Source organism: Coregonus lavaretus (assembly GCF_964263955.1).
Source record: "Coregonus lavaretus genome assembly, contig: HAP1_SCAFFOLD_1381, whole genome shotgun sequence".
NCBI classification, from domain to species: domain Eukaryota; kingdom Metazoa; phylum Chordata; class Actinopteri; order Salmoniformes; family Salmonidae; genus Coregonus; species Coregonus lavaretus.
In genome coordinates, this window is record NW_028166296.1 from 7,058 (window position 1) to 20,802 (window position 13,745).

General features: G+C 45.1%; 1 long non-coding RNA gene across 1 annotated transcript in view; it reads right to left on the reverse strand.

Annotated features, from left to right (window-relative positions):
* Positions 1-277: 277 nt before the first annotated feature.
* The window catches only part of LOC311114899, a 112,133-nt gene continuing 98,665 nt past the window's right edge, over positions 278-13,745 (reverse strand). The window contains exons 2-3 of the long non-coding RNA XR_014611171.1: positions 904-950; positions 278-412 (exon numbers count right to left, since the gene is read on the reverse strand). This is a non-coding gene — a long non-coding RNA (uncharacterized lncRNA). The remainder of the gene's footprint in view (positions 413-903; positions 951-13,745) is intronic.

Below are 13,745 nucleotides of genomic sequence, written 5' to 3' on the forward strand. Positions count from 1 at the left end.
AAGGACAGAGTGTCGGCTGGCCAGTCCAGATACACTCCTACTCTGTGGGAGCTGGAGGAGGGGACGTCTATGGTAGTGTGATTATTATTGTGACAGGCAGAGTAACTCTTGTCAGAGCAGAACAGACTCCAGGACTTGTCATTGTATCCAATCCCACAGTCCTTACCCATTCCTCTCCTGCTGATTCCTTTATATGTCACTCCTATACCAGCCCCACTCCCACTCCACTCTACCTCCCAGTAACAGCGCCCAGTCAGACCCTCTCTTCAAAGCACCTGTCCACAGCCCTCAAATCTCTCTGGGTGATCAGGATACGGCTGCTTCTCTCTCCTACATGTCACCTTTCTGTTCTCCTCAGACAGAGAGAGGCGTCTGTTTACTGTGTTTAGGTCCAGTGTGAGATCACAGACATCTGATGGATGAAACCAGACAAAATTTTAGAAATCATCATCATCCTGAACACACACAAACACACACACACACACACACAACGGATACACACTCACACTCACATGCTGTACAAACACACACACACCGGATACACACTCACACTCACATCCTGAACACACACACACACACACAGAACACACACACACACATCCTGAACACACACACACACACATCCTGAACACACACACACACACACACACACACACACACACACACACACACACACACTGAATACACACACACACATTTCTAATATAACAGGAACACGCCACACACACACACACATTGTCAAAGTAACTCTTTGTAAACTTTGGTGTCCCTGATTTGTGCTTCTGTAGAACTACAGCTGATATTTAATATGACCAAGTAAGTAATGATAGAGGTCTTTGACTTTGACTTCACTTGAATTAAGACTTATTCTTAGTCATATTCTTCACAGCAGTCAACACTCACATTTTCTAAGTCCAGGTTTCATTGTATTCTCTCCACCATGTTCCACACTGTAGCGGTAAGCAGAAGAACAGACAGTCATTGAGGGATACACCTGAACTCACACACACACACACACACACACACTGGACACACACACACACACACTCACACACACATTCAGCATATAACTTTGTACAAGCGGTGGTAAGAATGTTTGTCCGTGTGTGTGTCCAGTGTGTGTCCAGTGTGTGTGTGTCCAGTGTGTGTGTGTCCAATGTGTGTGTGTGTGTCCAGTGTGTGTGGGTCGAGTGTGTGTGTGTGTGGGTCCAGTGTGTGTGTGTCCGGTGTGTGTTTTCTTTTTGTGTGTGTGTGTGTCCAGTGAGTGTGTGTGTGTCCAGTGTGTGTGTGTGTGTCCAGTGTGTGTGTGTGTCTACTGTGTGCGTGTGTGTCCAGTGTGTGTGTGTGTGTGTGTTTGTCCAGTGTGTGTGTGTGTGTGTTTGTCCAGTATGTGTACTGTACACACAAACACACACATATTGGACACATACAGACACACACACACTGGACCCCCACACACACTGGACACAAACACACAAACACACACACACACACACACAAACACACACACACACACACACACACACACACACACACACACACACACACACACACACACACACACACACACACACACACACACACACACACACACACACACACACACACACACACAAACCACTGGATCCACAGCAACTCAAAAGCTTTTTCTGGGAGTGTGAGTGAGGAAGGATCTTTGGGTTCTCTGCCTCTCCTAGCAGCCTGTCATTCATCACTCAAGCTGTTTGCTAACTCTGCTTCATGCGTTGCCAAAATAAGTAGCTCTGTTTGTGCTCAGACAATCCTACATTTCACACATACACACACGCACACCATTCACCTGCACTGCACAGGCCCCAGAAGCACTGAGAATACTGGGCCTCAATTGGCTCTCAGTCACTGCAGCAAATAGCTATCGCCATAATGAAAGGTTTTTAATACGAGTAGCTGTTTTCCCCTGATGTGTCTTTGTCAAACTGTGGAAGTTTATTTAGTGGTGAAAGTCATTCTCAATCATTTTAACGTTCAACTGTCTCGGAATATTAGTAGGTTCAATGCAGCGAAGGGGTATTTTGGAATGACACCCTCCATTATATGGTGTGCAAGGACTGAACACTCGTTGGTGCAACACAGAATGTACCGAGATAGAAGGAGAGATTGTGGGTGTCTTTATGCCAACAAAGTGTGATTCCAGAGTTTCTACAGTGTTAAGTAGCCTTAGTTATGTTATTTTAAGGACCTATCTTGTGCCTCCTCGCCACAGCGCTACCGTGTCCTCAAGCAACTCAGCGAGAAGAAGCTGAAGGGTTTTTAAAGTGGACAACTTAAACGAAAACCATTCTCTTTTTTCATGAGTGTTCCAGAAGACAGACCTTCATTGCCAGGACAAATAGTAATGTTGTTTCCAAACCAAACTTCAAGGTCTTTAAGTGAGTGTGTGTGTGTGTGTGTGGGGGGGGGGGGGGGGGGGGGGGGTCGGTCACATATTAACAGAGCTCTCTGCCTAGGCTTCCTCACGGCACCATGACAACCAATACTTACAAAGTAATCCTTATTTTGAATATTTTTGAAATAGACCAAATTTATTTTGGGCTGAGAATATAAGACTTATAACTCTGAGAGAGCATCCAAGGGCTAGAATGATGTATATAGAATGTATGACAAACAATAATTTTTAAATATAATTCTAAAATCTTCAGAATTCTGAGATTTTTGTCCATAATACAGAATTCAAGCCAACATTCCAATCTCATTATGACTCAACAATTAAGCTAGGCTACAACCATAGAATTTGGAATTAGAACTTGGCTACAACAAGTTCCAAACCAAAGAAAACAACCAGCATATCCATTCACCACACCATAACTACTCAAGTGTATATCTTTTTAAATCTTCATAAGTGGACAGACATCGCGGAGGAGAGGTGAGTTAGAACATAATAATGTGTAAAAGTGTTTGACTTCTAAGGAAATCAGTGAAGGTAGGCCTACTTATTACCATTTAATAAATTATACCAGTTAGCCTGAAGGTAACTGAAGTTGGAAAACTGGCATGGCCAGACAGTTTTAAGAAAATGACATGGAAAAGATTCACACAAAATAAAAATAAATAAGGAATACATGTTTCTCCATACATATTGATGCAGAGAGAAGTCATTGAGATGGAGAAAGAGATGACTGAAAGTGAGGAGATGGAGAAAGGCAACAAGATGAGGGGGGAACGAGAGATAGAAAGACAAAGAGAAATGGAGGGGCTGCTGAGAATGAGAAAGGAGATTGAGACTTGTAACAAGGTAGACCACTACCGGTGGAAGCTGCAGAGAGAGGTGTTGGAGGAAGTCAACAAGGTGAGGGTGGAACCAGAGCAAGAAAGAGAAAGGCTAATTGAAGAGTTGCTGAGACAGATAAGGGAGACTGAGGATTCTATTGAGGTAAACTGCTACCAATGGAAGCTGGAGAGAGAGTTGTTTGAGAAACAGAGAGAAAGTGCAGTGTCAGACAGAAAAAATATGGAGCTCAAGATGGCAAAGCTGAAGGTGCAGAACATACTGCACTTGGCCAAGATAGGGAAGTTGACCGTGGAGAACACGAGGCTGTTAGCTGAGAATGAAAGGCAGCGAGAGGTGATGGACAAACAGAGAGAAAGCGCAGCGACCGACAAACAAACAATGGTGGACAAGATATCAAAGGTGAAGATGTCCTTGGCCAAGTTATGGAAGGTGACAGTGGAGAACAAGAAGAGACTGTTAGCTGAGAATGAAAGGGTGGGGAAGGAGAGGGTGAGAGAGAGGAATGGATGGAACCTCATAAGAAATGGTTTGGAGACAGCTTTGGCCAAAGCAGACCAGGAGAGGAATCAGACCCTAGTAGCCTGGAAGGAGGACAGGGGGAGATGGGCCAAGGCCAAGGCTGGCCTACGAAGCCTCTTGGATCAACGGGGGGAAAGATGGATGAAGGAGAAGGAGGAGATTAAGAGGAGGAGCACGCAGGCAGCAGAGGAGTGGATAATTGAGCTGAGAGAGAAGGAGAGAGCGATAGAGGCTCTGGAAAGAGAAAAGATGAGGATTCTGTGCCTGAATGGACAAGAGAAGAAGGGATGGGAGATGGAAAAGAGAGAGATGGAGAAGGAGAACTGGAAGATTACAGAGGAGCGGGAGAGAAAGAGTAGTGAAATTGAGAAAATGCAAAGGGACAAAGAGAGATGGGCAATAGAGAAGAGGGATGTGGTGGAGAGGATGAAGGAGGCGTACATAAAGCTGTACCAGATGCAGACTGTCCTGAGGTTCAGAGAGCAAGAGCAGGCACAGGTACAGTACTCCATTTAACCAGTCACAGTTCAGGGAGGTCATAAGTCACCTCCTAATGGTTATACTATCAGATTCAACAGATTAAGTTGACTGCATGCTAGAGAAGGAGTAATAATCATATTTCAGATCACTGACCAACATGTATGGACTTTCTCTTTCAGATGGAAACTAAACGCGCCCAGAGAGTCAGGGCAAAGCAGGAGAAAAAGGAGAGGAAAGAAAGAGACTTGTTGGAGAAGAACAAAGTAAAAGAACTGCTCAGAGCTAGAAAAGCAGAGAGTAAGGAAGAAGTGAGGAAGAATAAGGAGAGGGTGAAAGCCCACCTGGACGAGGTGGCAAGGAACTATAACGAAAAGAAACAGAGGGAGAAAGAAAGAGGAAAGCTGTTGAAAAAGGCATATGGCAAAGAAAATCACATGGTGTACATCCCAGACCTCATACTGAAGAAGATGTAAGAACACAACGCATATGGAAGAGTAAATATTATCAGCTAGCATTGGTCAAAAGTTCATTTCTATCTTCTTTCATTTAGTGGAATACTTCATCAATAAAATAATATGAGCATTTATTTGTCAGCATTCATTCCCATATGGAAGAAAGAACACACAAAATATGAGAAAAGTATAAGATGTGGATTAAAGGTTGATGTGGTTACTGGATAATGCAATGTGAAGGGCTAGATTCTATCAAATCGGAGGTGGAACTGCGTTAGAGATGGCAAACCCACAAGCAGCCCCTTGCATTAGCTTATCGCGTACACTGCCATTGGATGCAACGAGAGAGAGAGAGAGGCATCAACAGAATACCCTTAGGTGCATGAATGCCTAGTGTGTTTATGTATACGTGTGTGTCAGAGGAGGCTGGTGGGAGGAGGTATAGGAGGACAGGCTCATTGTAATGGCTGGAATGGAATAAATGGAAGAGTTTCCATATGTTTGATGTGTTTGATACCGTTCCATTTATTCCATTCCAGCCATTCCAATATGCCCATCCTCCTATAGCTCCTCCTACCAGCCTCCTCTGGTGTGTGTGTGTATGTGTCAGTGGTACACGCCTCCGATGAGCAACACTGCTCTTACCCCCTCATCCCCCATCAGTGGCTGTCTCCTGCCCCCTCTCCTCCATCCGTCTCTGGCCACCTCTCCTGCTCCCACTCCTCCATCCCTCTCTGGCACACTCTCCTGCCCCCTCTCCTCCATCCCTCTCTGGCCCACTCTCCTGCCCCCTCTCATCCATCCCTCTCTGGACACCTCTCTGGCCACCTCTCCTGCTCCCACTCCTCCATCAATTATTCCACTGAGTCTGGCCTTGACCTGGGCCTCCCGGTACCTCTCTGTCATCTCACCAGTTTGTAGTGGCAAATACAAAAAGTTATTGATGCCACTTACTAGTGACCTGGGGATAATTCCATTGCACACAATCCAATAAAAGAGAGAAATCCAATAATTTTAGTCCATTTATTTTCGTTATTTTCTTAAATCATTGTCACTAACAGAAAGAGTACGATATGAAACGGTTGAAAATTGTCTGTGCTCTCAGGCACACTAGTTCCCACCCACACAATTTTAATGTATTTTTTATTTGACCCTTATTTTACCAGGTAAGTTGACTGAGAACACATTCTAATTTACAGCAACGACTTGGGGAATAGTTACAGGGGAGAGGAGGCGGGATGAATGAGCCAATTGGAAGCAGGGGAAGTGGTCCTCTGTAGCTCAGCTGGTAGAGCACGGCGCTTGTAACGCCAAGGTAGTGGGTTCGATCCCCGGGACCACCCATACACAAAAAAATGTATGCACGCATGACTGTAAGTCGCTTTGGATAAAAGCGTCTGCTAAATGGCATATTATTATTATTAATATTAATTAGGTGTCCATGATTGTATGAGGGTCCAGATTGGGAATTTAGCCAGGACACCGGGGTTAACACCCCTACTCTTACAATAAGTGCCATGGGATCTTTAGTGACCACAGAGAGTCAGGACACCCATTTAACATCCCATCCGAAAGACGCCACCCTACACATGGCAATGTCCCCAATCACTGCCCTGGGGCATTGCGATATTTTATTTTAGACCAGAGGAAAAAATGCCGGCACTTGCAGTCTAGGTAGGGCTTCATGTGCGAGATCTCTAATAGCGTCATTCTAGTGGAATCCAGAAAGAACAAAACCCTGTCCTCAAACATTTACATTTTATGTATTTAGTCTTCATAATCATCGTCCTTCATCAATTGTGTCTTTTTATTTTTATTTTTGCAAATTTAAAAGACCTAGCTAGCTAAAAGACAAAGTCAACCGGTTCCTTTAAAAATTGCAGCTAATTTTCTCATTCACCTGGCAGCCTTTTATATATTCAATGGGGGGGAAATGTAAATCAGCGGGGCAGTCAGGTGCTAAACAGGTAAATATAGGGATTAAATCAATAGAACACAAACATGATGAATAGCTCCTACAACCCCCTATTCTCTATATAATGCACTGGTCAAAAGTAGTTCAATGTGAATAGGGTGCCACGTGCTCCGTCATCTCGCTGAGTCTGGCCTTGGACTCCCGGTACCTCTGTCATCTTACCTGTTTGAAGAAGCCATTCGTAGTAATTACCGTCTGACCATTTTCAACAGTGCAGCTTTGCTAAGGACTGATCTGAAGTCATGGTCCATATGGAAGTAGATTCTCCCAGGGCTTGCCAGGAATTGTGGCCAGGTATTTCCTCACTCCTCGGCACATTGCACCGATTAAAGAAGAAAGTTGTCCACTGAAAATGTATCTTCTAAAACTCGCTTTACGCCACAAGCTTGAGTGATGGGGTTCACTTCCAAAAAGGCATTTCCTATATAGCCATACTATAATTTTATGGCAGACATCAGCGGGCAAACAATTATTTAAGATGAATTCAAATTGAAGGATGATTTAAGCGACGAGGGATAGAAGTTGGAAAACCTCATGATGTCATCACGTCAGACATCACTCTTAAACTTGCTGGAACTGTAATTGAGACTGAGAGTTGAGGTTCAGTTTTATAACTTGTATATAGATAGATAGGATGGAAAACATTATTAACCCCCAAGGACAAATTGATTTAATTTGTTCGAGGGCCAATGTGGGGGTCACAGGTCAGGATCAGACCACCTCCCCTAAAGCATGACACGGGAAAGGTCAGGGGGGCAGATTCCCAGCCAGTAAAACACCCTGAGTGGAAATGTGTGTGTATGTGTCCTCATCTCCTCTACCACTCAGCGGGTTAATGTCTATCCATCCTCCCGCTGGCTGCAGCAACAGGAAGTGAGGTCATGCAGACAGTGTTTTATCAGGCCTTCAGGGAGCCAGTAAATCAGTTCTGTCTGTGTGTGTGCGTGTGTGTGTGCGTGCGTGCATATGTACATGTGCAGTCAGGGTATACGGTGCATGACTCCAAAGGGTAAATCACGCTCTATGTGTGTACTCTCTGTATGAGAGTGTGGGCCTCTCTTAGCAGCAGAGATCTGTCAGTTATGCGGGAGTATGTGGGAGTCCTCTACTGTTCTACAGTGAATTATCTTGGCACCTCAGCAAACTCATCATCGTCTCCCAAAGTACCAGCAGCTTCCCCTTCTCTTTCCTCTCTGTTTGTCTTTCCCTCCGTTGTCTTCTCTCTTCTTTCATTAAGAGCTAAATAAACCAGTGAAGAAGCCTAGCACCACTAGGACTGTGTTCCAGAGCTAGGCATGTCCAGTTGCTCTCTATCCCTCAGTGTTCTGTTGACACATCCTATCATTACTCACTGCTAGTTGTTCAGCAGGATCCATTCTGAGTTTTCAGTCTATGTATAGTCTTCCAGAGGCTAAACATGAACAAATCTGATGTTTTCCACTTAAAGGAAAATATAAAAGCATACTTGGAGGCTGCTCGGAGGCTTTCTTCCCCACCCCAAGGCCGGTATAGCTCTACCAGTGTTGCCAGATTCTATTGCCACTTTATAGCACAATCAGAACCAAAATCCTGCCCAATCCACTAAAAAGTAGCCACATTTTAACAGATTTCTCTGTGAGCTGGGTGGGCGGGATTTGTATGTTTCTTGCATCGCATTTCTTTTAGGTGTGAAACTACCCAATCTGGCAACACTGAGCTCTACCTCCAGGACCACCAGTGGTAATGAGGGGATAGTAGAGAGGGGCCAGGGGAGGAAGCAGAGGGGGTTGTGGTTGTAGTTACTGGTGCTTCTTCATTTTAACAGAGGTGTGGTCTCCTTGATGGCTTTCTCACACTCCTCTCTCTGGACTGTTAAGCACTTTAGGCCCTGATCTCTCCCCCTACCTTCCTTTTCACTCCTCCTCTCAGACCAACAGCCCTCTTCCTCTGTGTTAGTCTTCAGCTGTGACAGACGCACAGAAGGGTGTCTCCCCTCCTCTAAAAGCTCAGACACACCGGTTGGATTGTCAAACGTTTGCCTGCCGACAGTTTTTTATTTCTTTTTATTTCACCTTTATTTAGTACTTAGCACCTCTGAACAGTGTCGGCAGTCAATCTCTTATGTGTTCATTTACTTTTACATTTTAGTCATTTAGCAGACGCTCTTATCCAGAGCGACTTACAGTTAGTGAATATATATTTTATGTATTCACTAATGTATTCACACTGTTTTTGTTCACACAGCAAAGACCTTGGAAGTCGTCAGCCACTCAGCCTTGTTAAAATACTCCAAACCAGAAGGTGGTAGTAGCGTTGTTTGACAATGCATATATGTGCGTATTGCTTATGGTCTAGATTCCAAGTTATCTGCGCTAATATCGTTATTTTGTACAAAGCCCTTGTTGATACTAGCCAGATGGCCACTACTAGATAACTACCTAGCAAGATGATGAAGAGACAATTTAAGGCACTCTCCATAATCCCATATTGCCAGTGCCAGCCCATAAGCCAAATGTTTAGCTAACTAGTTAATGTTAGCATATTCGCTAGCTAGCACAACATAGCTAGCTAGCTAAGGACATTGCACTAACTAGGCAGCTAACACAGGCAGCTGTTTAATGGAAACTATCTAATCCATTGTGATTTAATGATAATGGCAATACTAACTACAGTGGTTAGCTGTCTTGGAGGAAGTATTTAGTGTTGTGTGCATTGCGTCTGTGCACTTATCTAGCTACCATCCCATAGCCTACATTGCATATGAAGTGTGTCTGGCTCATCTGTGGATGTACGCAGAAAATGCCCTCTTTAAAAATAAATAATTGCTGGCTCCCCCACATGGGGTTTCGTGCTCTCTGACTGGCTCAAAGTCAAGTTATTGGCCACTGACAAGCATTGCTATTCTACAAGTAGAATCGGTAGGTTCGTTGCTACTGGGTCGGCACGCAGCAGGTACCATTTTTGTTCTAACAAGAGAAGGAACGGCCTCCCTCTGTCATGGCCCAGTACTAAATGACTTTGTAGGATGGTGTGATGAATCACACTTGGTCCTCAATACCAACAAGATCAAAGAGATGTGCATAGATAGACTTCAGGAAGCGAACAACACCCACCTCTGCAACATCTATCAGAGGTCAGAACATAGAGATTGTAGAGGAATACAAATATCTGACTGTCCACTTAGACAATAAGCTTCAGTAGAGTAAATCTACAGACCTGATTTACAAAAAGAGTCAACAGAGACTGTACTTTCTCAAAAAGCTGGGATCTTTTAATGTTAACTGTACTATACTGACTGTGTTTTACAAATCTTAGTATTTAAACTTTTTGCATTGTTTGTTGGTTTGGCAATGCCACTGTCAGACAGAAAAATATGCTGAGAAGGATTATCACCACAGCAAGCAAGGTGATGAGATCTTTAAGTTCAGAGCCCTCAGCAAGGCTCACAAAAACATTTTAGACCCAAGCCACCCCCGTACCTGAACTTTGAACTACTCCCCTCTGGGTGCAGGTATAGGGCACCCCCCGGCAGGAAAAACAGAACTAGACAAACATTTGTGCCAGGTGTGATATCCCTCCTAAACAGCTTGGGCTATTGTTCCTATCCACCAGTAAGGCCAGCAGGCTAGTCTCTTTCATTGATATATACTGTATGTAACTGTTATGAATTTTGTATTGTCAATTTGTTGTCTACTGTATAAACGCCACTTTAAAAATGTGCATGATAGTGCAACAAAATGTCCCCATGGGGACAATAAAGTCAGTAATGTAAAGTAAGTACTCATCGGCAGTATATCGGCAGTGAGATTCTCAGTGTGTTTCATGCTTAACAGCCCCACCATAGTCACAGTGTCAACACTGCTGTTTGACCACTGTGCTTCATCTCTGTAGAAAACTCATTCAGATGTAGAAAGCTCAGTGATGTGGCAGTAACCGGTAAAGACACATTCCTGTATTTCATTACAAACTGTAGTTTATTGTCCAATTTCAGATGAGTGTTTTCTAGTCTGGCTGGGCTAGAGGCTGGAGCTCTCACCTGTGTCACAGACAGATGTCATGTGTTCATCATACCCCCCTCCCATCCCTCCTCCACACCAACCCCCCCCCCCCCCCCCCCAGTTTATTTAGTGGTGAAAGTCATTCTCAATCATTTTAACGTTCAACTGTCTCGGTAATTAGCAGGTTCAATGCAGCGAAGGGGTATTTTGGAATGACACCCTCCATTATATGGTGTGCAAGGACTGAACACTCATTGGTGCAACACAGAATGTACCGAGATAGAAGGAGAGATTGTGGGTGTCTTTATGCCAACAAAGTGTGATTCCAGAGTTTCTACAGTGTTAAGTAGCCTTAGTTATGTTATTTTAAGGACCTATCTTGTGCCTCCTCGCCACAGCGCTACCGTGTCCTCAAGCAACTCAGTGAGAAGAAGCTGAAGGGTTTTTAAAGTGGACAACTTAAACGAAAACCATTCTCTTTTTTCATGAGTGTTCCAGAAGACAGACCTTCATTGCCAGGACAAATAGTGATGTTGTTTCCAAACCAAACTTCAAGGTCTTTAAGTGAGTGTGTGTGTGTGTGTGTGTGTGTGGGGGGGGGGAGGTCGGTCACATATTAACAGAGCTCTCTGCCTAGGCTTCCTCACGGCATCATGACAACCAATACTTACAAAGTAATCCTTATTTTGAATATTTTTGAAATAGACCAAATTTCTTTTGGGCTGAGAATATAAGACTTATAACTCTGAGAGAGCATCCAAGGGCTAGAATGATGTATATAGAATGTATGACAAACAATAATTTTTAAATATAATTCTAAAATCTTCAGAATTCTGAGATTTTTGTCCATAATACAGAATTCAAGCCAACATTCCAATCTCATTATGACTCAACAATTAAGCTAGGCTACAACCATAGAATTTGGAATTAGAACTTGGCTACAACAAGTTCCAAACCAAAGAAAACAACCAGCATATCCATTCACCACACCATAACTACTCAAGTGTATATCTTTTTAAATCTTCATAAGTGGACAGACATCGCGGAGGAGAGGTGAGTTAGAACATAATAATGTGTAAAAGTGTTTGACTTCTAAGGAAATCAGTGAAGGTAGACCTACTTATTACCATTTAATAAATTATACCAGTTAGCCTGAAGGTAACTGAAGTTGGAAAACTGGCATGGCCAGACAGTTTTAAGAAAATGACATGGAAAAGATTCACACAAAATAAAAAAAATAAGGAATACATGTTTCTCCATACATATTGATGCAGAGAGAAGTCATTGAGATGGAGAAAGAGATGACTGAAAGTGAGGAGATGGAGAAAGGCAACTGTCATGAGCCTCTCACTCCACCGGGTTACCACCTTAATTTTCTTCCACTCTGCTCACCACTCTCTCTACTCAGCCTAACTAGCTCCACCTGTCCCTGCTCTGCTCTGCTCTAATTACTCTGCCAGCTGCGCTGCATTACCCACTACCTCTCCCAGTATTTAAGGCCCTGTCTTTCAGCTCTCCGGTGTCAGATCGTCTGCAAAGCTCACACCCGGAACCTGTTTGCTCGCGCTTCTGGCTCACCCTGGTTTTGTGACCCCGGACCTGCCTGATTTTTGGATACTCTTCTGCCCCAGGAGATCCAGACCTGCTTCTGCCATAACGACTCCTGACTACTCTTCAATCCCGGTAACTCTGACCAGCCTTCTGCCTTGCTACTACGTATTTTGGATTTCCCTTGAACTGTACTGCTGCCTTGTTTCATTCCGCCCTGTTGTGTCTGTGTCTCCCCCCCCCAGGACTTCTGGACCACCCACCACCGGCTTCTTAGGACGCATCGCTGCCACTGGGGGGGGCACAGACCCAGCACATTGGACGGGATCCCTGTTACCCCTGGAGCCTTCATTCACTCCCTACTTCCCTTTTCCCTTAAGTTTTAATAAACTTTCTGGTGTGACGCAATTGTGGTCCTCTGGTCGTCTGTCTGAACCGTGACAGTACGATCTGACCATTATGGACTCAGCGCACACTTTCCCCGACATGGAAACCGATGAGCATGAGCAGCAGTTCCAGCAGCAGCAACAACAACTCGCCATGATCATTCAACTCCTCACCAACCTTACCCCAGCCAGTCTGCCCACCAGCCCTGCCCCCGAGTTACCTGCCCCGGTCATTGCAGCCGCTGCTCCGGAACCCAAGATTGGAAACCCCGAGCGGTTCAACGGCGATTCAACCCAGGTCCGGCCATTCCTGACTAGCTGCCGACTTCAGTTCTCCTTGCAGCCAAGGACCTTCGCCACGGAGGGGGCTAAAGTTGGGTATGCCATCACTCACCTGACGGGCCGAGCTCGACTCTGGGGAACAGCAGAGTTCGAACGTCAAACCCCCGCATGTGCAACCTTCGACCTGTTTGCTGAGGAGATGCTGAAGGTGTTTGACCTGGATTCACCAACCGCAGAGGCGTCTCGTGAACTGTTCAGTATTCGACAAGGCAGACGTACAGTCGCAGACCATTCCATCGACTTCCGAACCCTGGCTAGACGAAGTTCTTGGAACACACCATCGTTGGTGGACGCGTTCTTCCATAGTTTGGCTGACTATATCAAGGACGAGTTGGTCTCCCATGAACTGCCTTCCACTCTTGATGAAGCCATCGCACTGACTGTCAGGATCGACAGAAGGATACAGACCCGTCGTCGTGAGAGGGGGCGCCAAGGTCCACCTACTACCGGCATTCGGAGAGATCCGACTGGGCTCCTGTCATCTACTGCCACTCACCCAGGTCAGCTTGATCAGTCTGAGCCTATGGAGATTGGGCGAGCCTCTCTCACTCCTGCAGAGCGCCAGCGCCGCTTCACCTCAAACCTCTGCCTCTATTGTGGAGGTGATGGACATCGTGTGGTAACCTGCCCTTTAAAGGGCCGAAGCTCACCGGGCATAGGGGGAGTCCGGTTGAGTTCAATGACCATCCAGTCCTCCGACCGCAAACCCCTGCTGCAAGTTCACCTCCGCCTCTCTGACTCAACTCACACCCTGGCTGCTCTGGTGGATTCTGGCGCCGAAGCCAACATAATGGACAT